The sequence below is a fragment of the Nycticebus coucang genome, chromosome 8, assembly GCF_027406575.1.
Source record: "Nycticebus coucang isolate mNycCou1 chromosome 8, mNycCou1.pri, whole genome shotgun sequence".
NCBI classification, from domain to species: domain Eukaryota; kingdom Metazoa; phylum Chordata; class Mammalia; order Primates; family Lorisidae; genus Nycticebus; species Nycticebus coucang.
In genome coordinates, this window is record NC_069787.1 from 54,109,051 (window position 1) to 54,127,234 (window position 18,184).

Genomic DNA, 18,184 nt, shown 5'->3' on the forward strand with positions numbered 1-18,184 from the left:
TTTATAAACCCCACCATAGAGTACATTCTGCTTGTAATCTCCATGGAACTGGTAGAGACCTCCAAGCGGTCCATTTTCAAGCTTAGTATGAGGAATGAAATGGGGGGTAGTAGCTAAAGGCACAAAAAATATGGTCATATTTTGGGGGGTGACTGCACCCCTCATTGGATGGGTGCTCATAGGAAAATTACTATTCTGTCTGTCTTGGTTTCTTGATCTGTGAATTGGGAATAATTCCCTTTTTCATAGGAAGGTGATTTTTACAACTAGTACTAAATCCTACAGGTTTATAAAATGACTATACTGGAACATCTGAATAGATTGTAAACAACCTGGTATTTTATGTTATCTCATTTCCACGGAGGCTACCTTGAGCTACCAGACAGAAATCTCTGTCTTGGAAGTGGATCGGTGATGAACTGCTTCTTTATTGCCTACTGTTTAACTCTTTTTCACCCTCAGGAAACTTTCTCATGATGGATGTTTTCTAAGTGTGAAGGACAATAATAAGTAAGTCTCATTAATACTTAAATAATAACCAACAGAAAATGATCAAAATGTGTGAAGGGGGACATAGCAGGAGTACACGGACTTCAGAGTCAGTCTCACCTACATTTGAACTTAAACTCTGGTATTCATGTATGATGTTTGCCTCCTCTGAACCTTGTTTGCTCGTGAGTAGAGTAGGAGCAACAAATGGGCCTTACAGCTATAAATGCTGGTGACACAGTAATAGCAACCATGACATTTCAGATCTATGGAGCACTCACCACCTGCCAGGCACTGCAGTCGTTCACTTCAGCTGAAGCAACAGCCTCACAAGGTGTTTACTCTGATCACGAATTAGTTGCAGGTACTGAGGCACAGAGAAGAAAAGTGAGTGTTGGAGCCAGAATCGGCACCCAGGATGCCTGGTCTAGAGCCTGTGTCCTTAACCACTGTATCACGTGATCTCCCGGGAATGTTGCCTCGGAGTTATCAATGAACATTTTTCTTGATGTCAGGTTGCTTTGAGGCCTCTGGGATGAGGAATGTCAAGACCCCTCTCACGGCTCAAGTGCCCACCCACCTTCACTACAGAGCCCCTTCTGTCACCAGCTCATATCTCTCAAAACGCAACACTCCCTCGGCTGCCAAACTCAGGCCTTGGGAGCTAGTAGAAGTGGGGGAGTCCCAAAGGCCAGAGTGGGGGCCAGGCTGCCTAGAGAAGGGGCCCAAGGAAACTTGGAAGCAAGGCTGGAATGAGTCAATCAGTCAGCAAGTATTTATTTAGTGTGAGGCAGCTCGAGGGATCCAGAGAAAGTATTAGACGCCATCCGGTCCCTGGCTGGATTTCTGGAGCAATTCCTGCTCCGTGAGAACCAGGCTGGGCCCGGGGGCCTGCCCAGCTGGTGGGAGCTGCTACAGCCTCCACAGTGGCAGCAGGAGCAGAGGGTAAGAAAAGGAGTCAGGGATGGGCGAGCCGAGTCCGTGTCCCAGCAGGGCCCCGCACATCACCACTCTGAACCTCAGTTTCCACAAATGTACAGTGGTGTAGCACCAGTACATGCCCAGTGGGGCATGCAAGGTATTGACTGGCTGATGCATGGAAGTTTCTAGCCCAGGGCCCGGTACACAGCATGCTCAAAATATGTGGGTTCTTATTCAGATGCATCGATCATGAGACGGTGAAAGGAGATGTGTCCTGGAAGCCTTTTGTGTCCCTCCCCACATCCTTTGACCATCTTTGCTCAGTCATTGCTGTGGCAGCAACTCAACATAGGTAGAGCCGAGCACACTCTCACATGCCATCCAGGATTTTCTCATGAGGTATGAGGTGGGGCGGGGGGGGAGCTCCTGCAAACCTTCCCCCTCCCCCATGGATCTGGGAATGGGAGAGAGTTAACATCTACAGTTAACCCTCCACAAGTGGGAGACAGAGCCTCTCCTCTGTCCTTCAGGCAGACAACTCTGCAGTGGATTCTCCACAGCTCCTCAGAAGGTCTGGCTACTCGTGGGGTCAAGCCCAGTGTGGACAGAAGCTAGAACACACCCTCTGTCCCTGTCTTACTCTTCCCACTCTTCCCCCCCAACCCCCGGTTCCTGGGACCACTCCCCAGAAGAAGCCACTATCTCAGGCTCTGTGTGTGTGTCCGTGAGGGGGCTCCCCATTCAAAATCACAGTGTAGCAAAATGCTCAAGAAACCAGTCAGACTTGGGTGGGAAGTCCAGCTCTCTCACATCACCTAATGCCTGAGAACTGGCGTTTCACCATCTGGAAAATGAGGATACTTCATATTGTAGGTCTTACGTGGTTGGTTAAGGGTTGAAGGAGACATGTATAGAAAGTGCTATGTCTGGGCCCGGTACCCAGAGCTGGCTTCTCAGTAGAACTCAAGACCAGGATTCATGTGGAAGAGATTAACTGGGAGGTGATCCCAGGAAAAGCCAGAGGACGTAGGAGAGGGAAGGGAGGGAAACTAAGCAAGGATGTCAAGGATACCAAGGGTGACTTTGGCTGAATCCCCCCACCCCGAGAATGCTGGCAGCAATGCAGGGGACACACCTCAGAGAGAGGTGGTTGGTTAGAGGCTGTCCCTGGGGGCCTGAAGCTCACAGACACCTCGAGTGTCAGTACTTCCAGGCAATGTAGGCTCCAGCAGGCTGAGGGTGGCTAGCAACAGAGACCGTGGTTAGGCTGTTGGGAGTGAATGCACACTCGGAGCTGTGTGCAGGGAAAAGAAGGGAGATGAGAGGCCCCCAGGGAATACTGGAGGGGCACCAACCACATCAGCCGCAGTACATTAGTGCTGCTATATAGTTATTGAAATTTTTAAAAAAGTTGTCTAGAATAATACCGCGTTTCCCCAAAATAAGACATCCTCCAAAAATAAGACCTACTTACAGGAAAGATAAGACGTCCCCTGAAAATAAGACCTAGCGCATCTTTGGGAGCACACCTTACAATAAGACACTGTCTTATTTTGGGGAAAACAGGGTAGGAAGGACAGTAGAGCACCCAAAGCACCAGTTTTCCAACTCCCTTAGGCCTTTCCTGCCTGGAACTCATCTTCACTAACGTTCAAGAGCATGTCCTCTCTTCAGAACACTAGCCTGCTGACATGGGTCTCCTGACATTTGTCAACAGGACTCAAGGGTTTCCCAGTATGCCGGGGCTGGCAGGAGGGCAGCACTGAGATGCCCTGAAGATGACACGTGAGTTCTCTGTCTCCGTGTAGTTCACACAACTCGAAACTCTATCTGCCTCTAGTGGAGACTGGGCTGGAGGTCAAGGAGCAACAGGCAGAGCAAGGAGACCAGCTGGAGGTGGAGGTGAGCAGAGTCTTCTAAGCATGAGGCAGTGGTGGCCTCAACACAGGAGGTGGGTGCAGATCAGGTGGTCTGGAAGTAGTCTGGCAATGGGCTGGATATGCGGAGGTGCAGTGGATAGGAGGCATCAAGGGTCCCTAACCACGGCTCCCAGAGAATTGGAAGGGTAGGCAGTGGGGACAATCACTAGTATGGGAAGCAGAGGAGAAACGGTCAGTGGTGAAAGACAAGCTTTTGAGGTCTTCTCTACTTGAAATCTGTGAGAGACAGTTAAGTAAAGCTATCACAAGGCAGAAGGCTCTCTGAATCTGCAGCTCAGGATCGGCAATTTGGTGAAGCTATAAATTAGGGTTTTCTCAGAAAGAAGCTGAGCTAAGACCCACCATCCCTGAGCAGCAGCTGTGTGCGGTCTAGCCCACCAGCGGGGACTTGGGGATGAGCACATGCACAGGACTCCTTGGGCTCTGTCTGCAGTGGCGAGCACAGGTGCTGTCACGCTGCTTCCTCCCTTGCCCTTTCATCAGGCTTCCTGAAATTCAGTGTCTAAAACATGTGGCTGAAAGGACATCCCTTTTGGAGAAGAAGGTGTTCAGGGCAGGGGGGAGCTATGAATTGCTTGATTCCCCAATTTCTTTCATCCCAGCCTCTCTTCTGACACTGCAGGGGGACAATGGCCTTTTTGGGTCTCTCTGGCAAAGAGAGTTCAGGTCTTCCCTCCCTCAGCAATAATATCTTTCCTCTCTTATCCCCCTTCCAGCCCAGCCCCATCCCAGTCATAGCAGGCACATCCCTGCCAAGGGAAATGCATTCCAGAGATAAGCTCCAGCTTAAAGAGGCTCTGAATTAGGCCCTGGCCACAGATTCACAATTGAGGTGGCCTTTTTCCTCTTTCAGCAGACTGAGGCTCCTCCCCAGAGAGAGGGCTTTTAAGAAAGCCTCAGAGCTGACCTTCGTCTAATTTGGGCCTTTGGGTGGTTCCTCCGGCCCCAGTTGTCAGCCATAGACCTGTCTCTAGGACAAGGACACTGGTGGTCTTAAAGAGGGGAATGTGACATCCCTCTGGTTCATCAGAGTCAGGCTGGCACAGAAGGCCCCTAGTGGGCAAGGCTAGGGCTTCTCAGCAGACCTGTGAAAGAAATGCCTTACCCAGACTTGGAGACGAGTGAGGGGCTCCATTGCAAGAAGTGATGTCCCATCTGAGTCTTTAATAAGTACATAGGATCACCCAGATATAGAGGCCAGAGAGGGAAGGACACTCCAAGCAGAAGAAATTGCATAAACTGGGCCCAGAGGACAGAAGGGAAATAGTCTACTCGGGTTATCTTTGGCTGGAGCGTAAACTCACAAAGAAGAAAGGAGTGATACGTGTCCCAGGAAGGTGAGGCAGGCCAGGCCCTGCAGTGCCATTTAACCAGGAAGGTGGGTGCTGGGGAGGGAGCAGGAGCTCCAGAAAGGTAGGAATGCTGACTCTGAAGGTCTTTGAGAAGGAAATAATCTGATCATATTTGGACTTTTAGTTTTGGCAACTGAGCAGAGGAGGCTCACTTTGGGAAACAGAGCAGTGGGGACTGGAGGTGGGAGGCGCAGCAGCTGATGTCCCCCTGAGGGATCCATGTGCCCCACCAGAGTAGTGGATGGGCATGAAGGGGTGTGGGTGGAGTTCAGAAGTGTTCAGGAACTAGAGCATGTTGAACCAAGCGACTGAATAGACATAAGGGGCAAGTTAGAGGGAAGAGTAAGGTGAGGGCTGGGGCTCTTCACTGCAATAGAAGATCAGGAAGCAGATGGCAGTGGGGGCGTGACCATCTGATCTGCATGCATGTAGGTAGCCAGGTTTTGCTCAAATCTGGGTCTACAGTTTGCAGCTCACTCTCAGGCTGCTTCCCCATGTCTTTTCATCAGTCTGCCAGCAATGTCGTATCTAAACCATTTTTCTTCATATTTTTATTGTTTCAGGTTAATTTGAGGGTACAAAGAATTAGGTTATAATGTTTGCATTTATTAGGTAGAGTCCTTCTTATAATTGTGTTCTGCCCCCAAGAGGTGTGCCATACACTCTAATATTGTGCCCGTTAAGCGGAAGCACACCCATCCCCTTTGTCCTCCCCTCTCCCCACTCCATCATTCCCTTGCTCCTCCATCTTGAAATGAGATTTTCTCTTATGTGGGCATGAATTAGATCGTCTACTGGCTTCATATTACCCTGTTTTCCCCAAAATAAGACAGTGTCTTATTTTAAGGTGTGCTCCCAAAGATGCTCTAGGTCTTATTTTCAGGGGACGTCTTATCTTTCCTGTAAGCAGGTCTTATTTTTGGAGGATGTCTTATTTTCAGGGAAGCAGGGTAGTATTGAGTACATTGGACACTTGCTTCTCCATTCTTGTGATAATTTACTAAGAAGAACATATTCCACCTCCATCCAGGTGAATACAAAAGATATAAAGCCTCCATCTTTTTATGGCTGAATAGTATTCCATGATATACACATATACCAGAACTTGTTAATCCATTAATGGGTTGGTGGGCATTTAGGTTGTTTCCACATTTTAGTGATTGTAAATTGAGCTGTGATAAACAGTCTAGTGCAAATGTCCTTATGATAAAAGGATTTTTATACTTCTGGATAGATGCCTAGTAATGAGATTGCAGGATCAAATGGGAGGTCTAATTTGAGTTATTTGAGGATTCTCCATACTTCCTTCCAAAAAGGTTGTATTAGTTTGGAGTCCCACCAACAGGCATGTCTAAACCATTTTGTTGAAAGGCCTGCAGAGTAATTTGTGATTATTCAGCCCTATCCCCACACCCCCACTGCTCTAGCCACACACACCCAACTCCCAATCACCAGCACCTATGCTGCCTCGCCTGCTACCTCTCTTGCTGGGAGTTACCATATTCCTGGAGCAAGTCCTCACCCGTGTGTGTGTGTGTGTGTGTGTGTGTGTGTGTGTGTGTGTGTGTGTGTGTGTGTGTTTATTTTTCTGAGAAAGAGTCTCACTCTGTTGCCCTGGGTAGAGTGCTGCAGTGAATAGCTTACAGCAACCTCAAACTCCTGGGTTCAACCAATCCTCCTGCCTCAGCCTCCTGAGCAGCTGGGACTATAGGTACTCACCACCCTGCCCAGCTAGTTTTCTATTTTTTGTAGAGACAAGGTCTGGCTCTTGTTTCGGCTGGTTTTAACTCCTAAAGCTCAAGCAATCCACCTGCGTCGGTCTCCCAGAGTGCTAGGATTTTAGACATGAGCCACTGTGCCTGGCCCTAACCAGTGCTTAAATACCCCAGGTCCCCCAGCCCTCAGGTGGGCAGGTTCCTCAGAAGGGGACGTGCTCCACTGGCTGATGCTCTGTGCTGGCTGACTCCATGCGCTCCCTGGAACAGCAGCTTAGCAGACACTCTTTATCCCTGACATTCCTTCCTGTCCCCACACCTTTGGTGTCCTCACTTCCCAGTCAAGGTCTGTTTAAGGCAGTGGTTCTCAATCTGTGGGTTGTGACCCCTTTTTAACAATGAAAATACATTGCGGCATTAGGAAGGTTGAGAACCACTGGTTTAGGGTGTAATTCAAACCTTGACTTCAGCACCATGGTGAGAACAACGATGGAACAGAATGAGGTTCTTCAGTGAAGTATGTAGAGAAACGGGAGAGAAGCCCTTAAACAGCAGAAGGTCAGTGTGTAAGGGGTGGGCTGGGAGACACCTTGAAAGGAAGCTGGGAAGGCTCAGCCAAGGAAGTGTGAGAAGGAAGTCTCAGGAACTGGGAGCAGGCGGTACACACTGTCCTGCTGATGCGACCATTCTGGAGGTCATTGATGAACCTGGAGAGCAGGGTCAGGAAAGTGAGCAGAAGAATTCAAGCTGCAGGAAGTTAAGGGAGGTGGGAAAAGATAGGTGCCCATTCTATTTCTTCTCCTCCTTCCACTCATCAAATCTTCCCTTTCTCTGACCCCAAAGGGAACTCCTCACTTGCCCCAAAGTTCTTTGCGTCCACTTCAAACCACAGGGCCTTTGCACATTCTTGTCCCTCTCCCTGCTACTCATCTCCCTGAGCTCCAGCACCTTCATGTTGTGAATTTCAGATTCATTAGGATTTTCCTGATGCCCAAGACCCAATTAGCTTCTTTCATTGCTCTCTTAAAGCTCTGTCACTTTTCTTAAAATCATTTATTTCAGCTTGTAATTACCCTTTAATTCATTTCATTATTTAGTCATCTTGCCTACTTGATTTTAAGCTCTGCTTTTCTCACCATTATATCCCCAGGGCCTTGCCTAGTGTTCTCTAGGCATGATTCAGTAAATATGATCAAATGAATGAGCACTCCTTCTGGTTCCTTCCCCATCCTTGATGTTAATAACTTTGGTTCCAAACTGAGAATGAGCATTCTCAACAATATTAACCATCTCACTTTCTTATTCTTCAAATTAAAGTAATACCCCACATCTATATTTCTTCGGTTTGGTTATATGTACCATTGCATTCTTGATTTCCGGTGTGCTCAGAGTTTCCTGTTGGACAGTTTCACAGTCTGCCTCTCCTCAGGTAACATTATGAAGCCGGGGCTTTCTTGGTAGCTTTGGACATAGACAGTCAAAACCAGTGCACCGCTCGGCTGTCAGAGCCTGAGGAAACTTTAATTACAGAAAACATGGACATCATGGGGGATGTTTCTAAGCTTTTCAAACTATAGGTCCCATCTGGAAAATTTCAAAAAGGTTGGCCATTTGGTGTGTTCCATGTTATATAATCCATGCTTCACATGTCTGCCTGTGTTCAAAAAAAAAAAAAAAACTTCAGGACACCATCACTCCAAAGTAACTGGGGTCCTTATGGAAAATTTTCTCAAAATATTCATGGTTATGCCCAAATCCAACTGTGAACCTTGCCTTTGCTTTCCTCTTTGAACATGCATGTGGGAATAAGATCTTGTGCTCACTGAAGATTCTTTTAGTCTTTGGCTGCCCCCATGGCAGGTGGTAATAGCCACTTTAAAACATTGAGATCAGTGCAGTAAAAAAGATTTATGAATATTAATTCTTTTTATAGCAGGTCATAATGTGAGCTGGAAAACAAACAGGGTATGGTTTCATTCCAACGCTTTACTGCGGGAATAGGGTTGGTTGCATGTTGTGGAAAATATTAGTTGGAGATGCTGGTTTGAAAACCAATTTGTTGAGAATGGCTTTGACTATAACTTGCCAGACACCCTGACTTTGTAGAGTCTCTTATGGAGAATAAGGATCACAAATTTTATAGCTGTCATGTTGTTCATAATCAGCAGCTTTACCTAAAGAAAGTTTAAAAGCGTATACTTGAAATGCAGATCCTAAAACACTACAGTGCCTAATATGAAGAAGAAAAATGACAGTGCTTTGCAAATTTTCTAGAGCTATAGTTTAAAAGGTTGAGTGTTCTCCCTGGCTGGTCACTTCTCTATAAGCCCAGTGTGGCCTTCATCTTTACCCCTCCCACGAAATGATGTTCTCAAAAGTCACCAGGTTGGTAAATTTGGTAGCCTTTCTTTGCATTCTTTGCAGTATTTTGACATCCTTGACCCTTTCTTCTCTGACATTCTCCCTTCCCTCCTTACCAGCAAAAAAAAAAAAAAAACCCTCAAAGGCTGTGGAACTACAATTAAGAGCTCACCAAGGTTCAAATCTCAGCTCTACCTTTTACCTGCTCTGTGACTTTGGGCAAGTTAATTCACCTCATTGTTGTCATCTACAAAGTGGGGGTAACATACTCACCAGGGTGAAGGATTCAATGTATATCAAGTACTTGGAATAGTATCTGCTACATTGCAGCTACTCAATTAACACTTTCATTGTTTAATAACATTGCAAGGTCAAAGATAAGCCTGCCCCTGCCTGTTAATTTTTCAATGATATGTTTTTGATGCCTGAGCTGAGTCATCAGTTTCTCTCTTTAATGTTTCGAGTCTTAATTAAGAAATCCTTTCTAATTCCAGAGTCATAAACATATTACTTATGTTTATTTCATTAATTTTATTCTTTTACATTTCCCTTTTAATTCTTATTCCACGGAGAGTTTATTTTTATTTGGAGTGAGGTAGCAATTTAGTTTTAGCTATCCATAGAGGTTATTTGCCAAGGAATCAGTCCTTTCTCCCACTGATTTGTGATGCCATTTCTATATATAATATGCCAACTTTCCAGATGTACCCTGAAATCTATGCAGATGCTCTAATATTCCCTTTATCTACTGTCATGCTCACATTTTATAGATATTCTGTTTTAATTACTATATACAGCTTGGAATATATCTGAATACCCAGCAAGAAGAATCTCCCTGCCCTTTTTTTCTAAATGTTCTTTGTTATCCTTGAACCTTTATTCATCCATATTACTGGGTATCCTAAAAGTCACCCATAAAGTTGCCACCCGTAGGGCAAAATGGGAAATTGTAGCTAACTGTACCTTTATTTCCAAAATTTTACAAAATATTTACAAAATATTCTCTACACATTGGCCACCTCTTTGTAAAGTTTTGTGTTTCAGAATCCATTTCCCCCAAAGAAACTTGAATTTTAATTGGAATTACATTAATTTTCAACTTAATTTGGGACATAGTGATATTATTCTATGTTAAATTACCCACCCTGGGCATAATATTTATGCAGGACTTTCATGTATAAAATAAAATTTAAAATTTTTTCATAAAGATTCTTCATTATTTTTGTTAAATTAGCTTAAAGGAAATACACAGTTTTTTTTTTTTTTTATTGTTGGGGATTCATTGAGGGTACAATAAGCCAGTTACACTGATTGCAATTGTTAGGTAAAGTCCCTCTTGCAATCATGTCTTGCCCCCATGAAGTGTGACACACACTAAGGTCCCAACCCCCTCCCTCCATCCCTCTTTCTGCTTCCCGCCCCATAACCTTAATTGTCATTAATTGTCCTCATATCAAGATTGAGTACATAGGATTCATGCTTCTCCATTCTTGTGATGCTTTACTAAGAATAATGTCTTCCACTTCCATCCAGGTTAATACGAAGGATGTAAAGTCTCCATTTTTCTTAATGGCTGAATAGTATTCCATGGTATACATATACCACAGCTTGTTAATCCATTCCTGGGTCGGTGGGCATTTAGGCTGTTTCCACATTTTGGCGATTGTAAATTGAGCTGCAATAAACAGTCTAGCACAAGTGTCCTTATGATAAAAGGATTTCTTTCCTTCTGGGTAGATGCCCAGTAATGGGATTGCAGGATCAAATGGGAGGTCTAGCTTGAGTGCTTTGAGGTTTCTCCATACTTCCTTCCAGAAGGGTTGTACTAGTTTGCAGTCCTACCAGCAGTGTAAAAGTGTTCCCTTCTCTCCACATCCATACCAGCATCTGCAGTTTTGAGACTTTGTGATGTGGGCCATTCTCACTGGGGTTAGATGATATCTCAGAGTTGTTTTGATTTGCATTTCTCTAATATATAGAGATGATGAACATTTTTTCATGTGTTTGTTAGCCATTCGTCTGTCATCTTTAGAGAAAGTTCTATTCATGTCTCTTGCCCATTGATATATGGGATTGTTGGCCTTTGTCATGTGGATTAATTTGAGTTCTCCATAGATCCTAGTTATCAAACATCTGTCTGATTGAAAATATGCAAATATCCTTTCCCATTGTATAGGTTGTCTCTTTGCTTTGGTTATTGTCTCCTTAGCTGTACAGAAGCTTTTCAGTTTAATGAAGTCCCATTTGTTTATTTTTGTTGTTGTTGCAATTGCCATGGCAGTCTTCTTCATGAAGTCTTCCCCCAGGCCAATATCTTCCAGTGTTTTTCCTATGTTTTCTTTGAGGATTTTTATTATTTCATGCCTTAAATTTAAGTCCTTTATCCATCTTGAATCAATTTTTGTGAGTGGGGAAAGGTGTGGGTCCAGTTTCAGTCTTTAACATGTAGACATCCAGTTCTCCCAACACCATTTATTGAATAGGGAGTCTTTCCCCCAAGGTAAGTTCTTGTTTGGTTTATCAAAGATTAGGTGGTTGTAAGATGTTAGTTTTATTTCTTGGTTTTCAACTCGATTCCAAGTGTCTATGTCTCTGCTTTTGTGCCAGTACCATGCTGTCTTGACCACTATGGCTTTGTAGTACAGACTAAAATCTGGTATGCTGATGCCCCCAGCTTTATTTTTATTACTAAGAACTGCCTTAGCTATACGGGGTTTTTTCCGGTTCCATACAAAACGCAGAATCATTTTTTCCAAATCTTGAAAGTACGATGTAGGTACTTTGATAGGAATGGCATTGAATAGGTAGATTGCTTTGGGAAGTATAGACATTTTAACAATGTTGATTCTTCCCATCCATGAGTATGCTATGTTCTACCATTTGTTAATATCCTCTGCTATTTCCTTTCTGAGGATTTCATAGTTTTCTTTATAGAGGTCCTTCACCTCCTTCATTAGGTATATTCCTAGGTATTTCATTTTCTTTGAAACTATGGTGAAGGGAGTTGTGCCCTTAATTAGCTTCTCATCTTGACTGTTATTGGTGTACACAAAGGCTACTGACTTGTGGACATTGATTTTATATCCTGAAACATTACTGTATTTTTTGATGACTTCTAGGAGTCTTGGGGTTGAGTGTTTGGGGTTCTCTAAGTATAAGATCATGTCGTCAGCAAAGAGGGAGAGTTTGACCTCCTCTGCTCCCATTTGGATTCCCTTTATTTCCTTGTCTTGCCTAATTGTATTGGCTAGAACTTCCAGCACTACATTGAATAGTAAAGGTGACAGAGGACAACCTTGTCTGGTTCCAGTTCTAAGAGGAAAAGCTTTGAGTTTTACTCCATTCAGTAAAATATTGGCTGTGGGTTTGTCATAGATAGCTTCAATCAGTTTTAGAAATGTGCCACCTATGCCTATACTCTTCAGTGTTCTAATTAGAAAAGGATGCTGGATTTTATCAAATGCTTTTTCTGCATCTATTGAGAGGATCATGTGATCTTTATTTTTGCCTCTGTTAATATGGTGGATAACGTTTATGGACTTGCGTATGTTAAACCAGCCTTGCATCCCTGGGATGAAGCCTACTTGACCATGATAAATGACTTTTTTGATGATAAGCTGTAATCTATTGACTAGGATTTTGTTGAGAATTTTTGCGTCTATATTCATGAGTGAGATTGGTCTGAAATTCTCCTTTTTGTTTGGGTCTTTTCCTGGTTTTGGTATCAGGGTGATGTTTGCTTCATAGAATATGTTGGGGAAGATTCCTTCTTCCTCAGTTTTTTGGAATAATTTCTGCAGTACAGGAATAAGCTCTTCCTTGAAGATTTGATAGAATTCTGGAGTGAAGCCATCTGGACCAGGGCATTTTTTGGTTGGAAGATTTTTTATTGTTTCTTTGATCTCAGTGCTTGAAATTGGTCTGTTCAGGAGGTCTGTTTCTTCCTGGCTAAGTTTAGGGAGAGGGTGTGATTCCAAATATTGATCTATTTCCTTCACATTATCAAATTTCTGGGCATAGAGTTTCTGGTAGTATTCAGAGATGATCTCTTGTATCTCTGTGGGATCAGTTGTTATTTCCCGTTTATCGTTTCTGATTGAGGTTACTAGAGATTTTACTTTTCTATTTCTAGTTAGTCTGGCCAATGGTTTATCTATTTTATTTATTTTTTCAAAAAACCAACACCTTGTTTCATTAATTTTCTGAATGATTCTTTTGTTTTCCATTTCATTGATCTTTGATTTGATTTTGGATATTTCTTTTCTTCTACTGAGTTTAGGGTTAGATTGTTCTTCTTTTTCCAATTTTATATGATCTCTTGTGAGATTGTTGATGCGCTCTCTTTCTGTTTTTCGAATATAGGCATCTAAAGCGATGCATTTTCCTCTCAAAACTGCTTTTGCAGTATCCCACAGGTTTTGGTAGCTTGTGTCTTCATTGTTGTTATGCTCAAGGAAGTTAATGATTTCCTGTTTTATTTCTTCCTACACCCATCTGTTATTCAACAGAAGATTGTTTAGTTTCCATGCCTGGGTGGGGTTGAGCATTTTTGTTAGAGTTGAGTTCCACCTTTAGTGCCTTATGGTCTGAGAAGATACAAGGTAAAATTTCAATTCTTTTGATTCTGTTGATATTAGTTTTGTGTCCCAGGATATGATCAATTTTGGAGAATGTTCCATGGGGTGATGAGAAGAATGTATATTCTTTATTTTTGGGGTGGAGTGTTCTATATTACTCTATCAAACACAGTTGTTCTAGGGTCTCATTTAAATCTCTTACATCTTTGTTTAATTTCTGTTTAGAGGATCTGTCCAGCTCTGTAAGAGGAGTGTTAAAGTCCCCTGTTATGATGGTATTATCAGATATCATATTGCTCAGACTGAGTAAGGTCTGCTTCAAGAATCTGGGAGCATTTAAGTTGGGTGCATAGATATTTAGAATTGAAATGTCTTCTTGTTGTAGTTTTCCCTTGACCAATATAAAGTGACCATCTTTGTCTTTTTTGACTTTAGTTGCTTTAAATCCACATGTATCTGAAAATAAGATTGCAACTCCTTTTTTCTTCTGAATTCCATTTGCCTGAAAAATTGTCTTCCAACCCTTGACTCGGAACTTTAATTTGTCTTTTGAAGCCAGGTGTGTTTCTTGCAGACAGCAAATGGATGGCTTGTGTTTTTTAATCCAGTCAGCCAATCTATGTCTCTTCAGTGGGGAATTCAAGCCATTAACATTTATGGAGATAATTGATAAGTGTGGTAGTATTCTATTCATCTTATTTGGTGAGAGTCCATTGCTTAGTTTTATCTTTTGCATCAGTGTGGAGGTTTGGTTCTGTCCTTTGATTTCTGAGTTCTTACTTTGCTGCTGATCCATTGTGGTGGTCAGTGTGCAGAACAGGTTGAAGTATTTCCTGTAGAGCTGGTCTTGTTGTGGCGAATTTCCTCAATGTTTGTATATCCGTAAATGATTTGATGTCTCCGTCAATTTTTAAGCTTTGCTTAGCAGGGTACAGAATTCTGGGCTGAAAATTGTTCTGTTTGAGTAGATTAAATGTAGATGACCATTGTCTTCGTGCTTGGAAAGTTTCATTAGAGAAGTCTGCGGTCACTCTGATGGATTTGCCCCTGTAGGTCAACTGGCGCTTACTCCTGGCAGCTTGCAGAATCTTTTCTTTTGTCTTGACTTTGGACAGGTTCATCACAATGTGTCTTGGAGAAGCTCGGTTAGAGTTGAGGCGACCTGGGGTCCGATATCCCTCTGAAAGCAGTGTGTCAGAATCTTTGGTGATGTTTGGGAAATTTTCTTTTATAATATTCTCTAGTATGGCTTCCATTCCTCTGGGGCATTCTTCTTCCCCTTCTGGAATTCCTATAACTCGTATGTTGGAACGTTTCATAAAATCCCATAATTCTGACAGTGAACGTTCTGCTTTCTCTCTCTTCTTTTCTACCTCTTTTACTATCTGAGTTATCTCAAGAACTTTGTCTTCTACCTCTGAAATTCTTTCTTCTGCATGGTCTAACCTGTTGCTGATACTTTCCATTGCATCTTTAAGTTCCCTAATTGACTGTTTCAGTTCCTTCAGCTCTGCTATATCCTTTTTATATTCTTCATATCGTTCATCTCTTATTTGATTCTGTTTTTGGATTTCCTTTTGGTTATTTTCCACTTTATTAGCAATTTCCTTCATTGTTTCCATCATTTCTTTCATTGTTTTCAACATGTGTATTCTAAATTCCCTTTCTGTCATTCCTAACATTTCTTTACAGGTGGAATCATCTGCAGTATCTACCTCATGGTCCCTTGGTGGGGTTGTTCTGGACTGGTTATTCATGTTGCCTGGAGTTTTCTGCTGATTCTTCCTCATGAGTGATTTCTTTTATCTGTTTCCTTGCCCTAATTTTCCTTTCACTTCCTCTTGCTCTTTAAGTTCTTGTGCCTGTGGACTAAGGGTTACAGGACCAGAAGGGTGAGAAGGTCGAAGAGCAAAAAAGGGATGAAAGAAAGGAGGACCGAGTGATAAGAAAAAAAAGAAAGATAGAGAAAGGAGAGGGGGTGGGTATAAGGAATATTGACAAAAAGAAGAGAGGCACAGAAAGGGAGACAGAGCAATATAGGTGTACAGTAGGGTACTTGGACACAACCTTTAAAAAAAACCACCTTCTGGGGGTGCCCAGTTGGGTGGTTCCCTTGAGGTCAGCAGCTCTTTGCTAACCTGATCAGACACAGTACCCCACCTCCACCCAGTAGAGAGGAAAGACAAAAATGCTATAAATCAAACCAAAACAAGCAAACAGAAAACTTTACGGGGATAAAATTGGGTGAAAAACCAAATGATAGTGGTAGAAACACTAGCAGAAATGAAGTTCTAGTTATTAAAAATGTCAGCAATGGGAAATTATAATTAAACTAGAAAAATTGAGAAAGAAAGAGGGATCTGTATGGAAAAGACTGAAATTAAAAAACAAAAGAACACCAACAACGTCAAAATAAACAAAAAAAACCACCAAACAAAAAAAAAAAAAAAGAAAATAATACACAACCAAAAACAAGGCAGTTTGTATATGTTATTGAATATTGTCTGGGCAACACGTGGTCCTCTGGGGTATGAGATGTTAATCACAGTTCTGATACGACTGGAGGCTGCTGATTTCTCAAGCCCCAGCAGGTAGACACCCTAAATCTCTCTTCAGCCCACTTAAAGGCAGTTTGAACTTGTAAACTTGCTGATCAGAAGCTTTCCCAGCTTTCTCGCTGGAATCACTGCTGAAGTGGCTATCCACTTACCCAGTGTGCCAAAACCGGTCTCACTCTGCCCCCAGGGTTAGGGCTGCAAGGCGGCTCAGACCCCACCCTTAGGCTACTTGGTTGCTGGGGTACCAGCTCCCACCCGTTTCTAGCTCTGCGACCCTGAGGGCGGAGCTTTCTGGGGCAGATCACTGACAATGGTTCCGTGTGACCCACTGCCAAACACTATTAGCTCCGTCTGGCTCAGTGGCTCAGACTGCGGCCCCAGACAATGGCCAAAGTTCTCCGCACTCCCGCTCAGGCTCTCCCCAAGGCAGTTCAACTCAGTGCCAAGTCCAAGGACACCAAAACAGTTCACAGGCAAGGCCTCTCTGGTTTGCAGTCTCGCTGCTACTGAACTTACAGTTGTGGGCAGGTTTAGACAGATTGAACACACGCGACCACTTGCCGGTTTTTCACTGTTTTAGTCCTCCTCTTGGGGTCCAGAAGTCTCTCGCTGACTCCCTGTATCCTCATAGGAGTGATGAAAGGCAGATCCCACCAGCCAGAGATGCCTGGAGTCCTATCTCCCCAGATTCACGGTGCCCAGATGCAAGGAAGCTGTTACTCGGCCGCCATCTTGCTCCGCCTCCCGGAAATCCACAGTTTTAATGGTTATTATAAATTTTCTTGCTTTCTTATACTTTAAACAGGAATTTGCTTTAATAGATGCATATTATTGGTTTGTACAACATTGTCTAGTTTCTAACAATCTTGATGACCTGTATTACTAATTCCAATGGTTTTCTGCTGATTTTCATGGATTTTTATATATGTTATATTTCATCTTTTTCTTTCTAATTCAATATTTTTGTTATTTTATTTTTATTAGCTTATTGCTTTCCCAAATATTTTCTATAGTAGTAGTGGTAATTCTTGTCTTTGTCCTGCCCTAAAATGAAATGCTCCTAAAATTTCTCCATTGAAATTATGTTTTCAATTAATTTTGCAGATTAGGTTTTATCATATTAAGAAAATTCCCTTATATTACTGATTTTCTAAGAGGTTTTTTACCCCATAAGTGGATGCTGAACCTTATTATATGCTTTCTGTATTAGTATTGTGACCCAGTAGTCTCCCAGTCCATTTTTTTTAAAGGGTGAGGGAGGGGCTTCAGGATGGCTAACTAAAGGAATATGGTACTTGCCTCCTCCACAAAGAGCCCAGATAGCAAGAATATCATCCAACTTCCAACATCACCTCTTAGAGAATGCTGGAATTCAGAGAACAGAGAAGTGGCAGGAAACACCTAAGTTAAAGAAGGAGAAAGAAGTGAGGAAGCTTACTCCTCAGGGATCAGCTGGGAGCAGAGAGGGACTCCTTAATGCAGGGGAAGAGAGCGTCAGTGAGTCCTGTTGGTTCACATCCCCATCATAGACTCCAGCAATCTAGCCACAGGAAAGCAGCTCCACCCAGTGAGCTCTAGGATTAACGTAAGGAGCTTTCTGGGGACTGTGCTGTGACACTGCTCCAGAGAGGGAGCTCAGGCTGGGTCTCACGCCCCCACCCCCAGAGTCATAATCAGTTAAAGCAAGCACCATTTTGAGAGCCCAGTACCCAACGGACTGCATCCTGCCCTAGACCCCAACAGCCTTTGTATCTCCACATCCCTAGAGTTCAACTAACATTTTCTGTACACAACTGGGTGCTGCTACTGGCTACTGCCACCAATGTCAAAGCATGAGCCATTGGCAGCAATCACACTTCCCCCAGAAGCAGGGGCACTGCACATTTAAAAGCACCCTGAATAAAGGGCACTCTGCTTATAAGCACCACTTAGTACTGAAGTGGGCACTCCTCAATTACCTGTTTATGTCTCCTACTACTGATCAACTCTACTCTTTCCAGGAGCAGGGCCTCAGTGCAGCCATTGACACTCCAATTGAGCATTCTGCTGGGAATCCTATCTCTACCCACCACAACCAGAACCTGTACATACCACCGGAGGGCCTGAGAACAGGTCCACCTGGGCCAACATTACTCTCCACCCCAGTGCCTGAGCATTCCAGCTAGGGGCCTGAGGATTATCCTGCTCCATCCAGCACTATTGGCCCCTAAACACTCCTCCTGGGGACCTGAAGAGGGACCTACCCATCCTGCCACTACAACCAGAGGTGGC

At 43.3% G+C, this 18,184-nt stretch overlaps 1 pseudogene; it reads left to right on the plus strand.

Annotated features, from left to right (window-relative positions):
• The first annotated feature begins 741 nt into the window (after positions 1–741).
• The window catches only part of LOC128591336 (potassium channel subfamily K member 1-like), a 29,405-nt pseudogene continuing 11,962 nt past the window's right edge, over positions 742–18,184 (plus strand).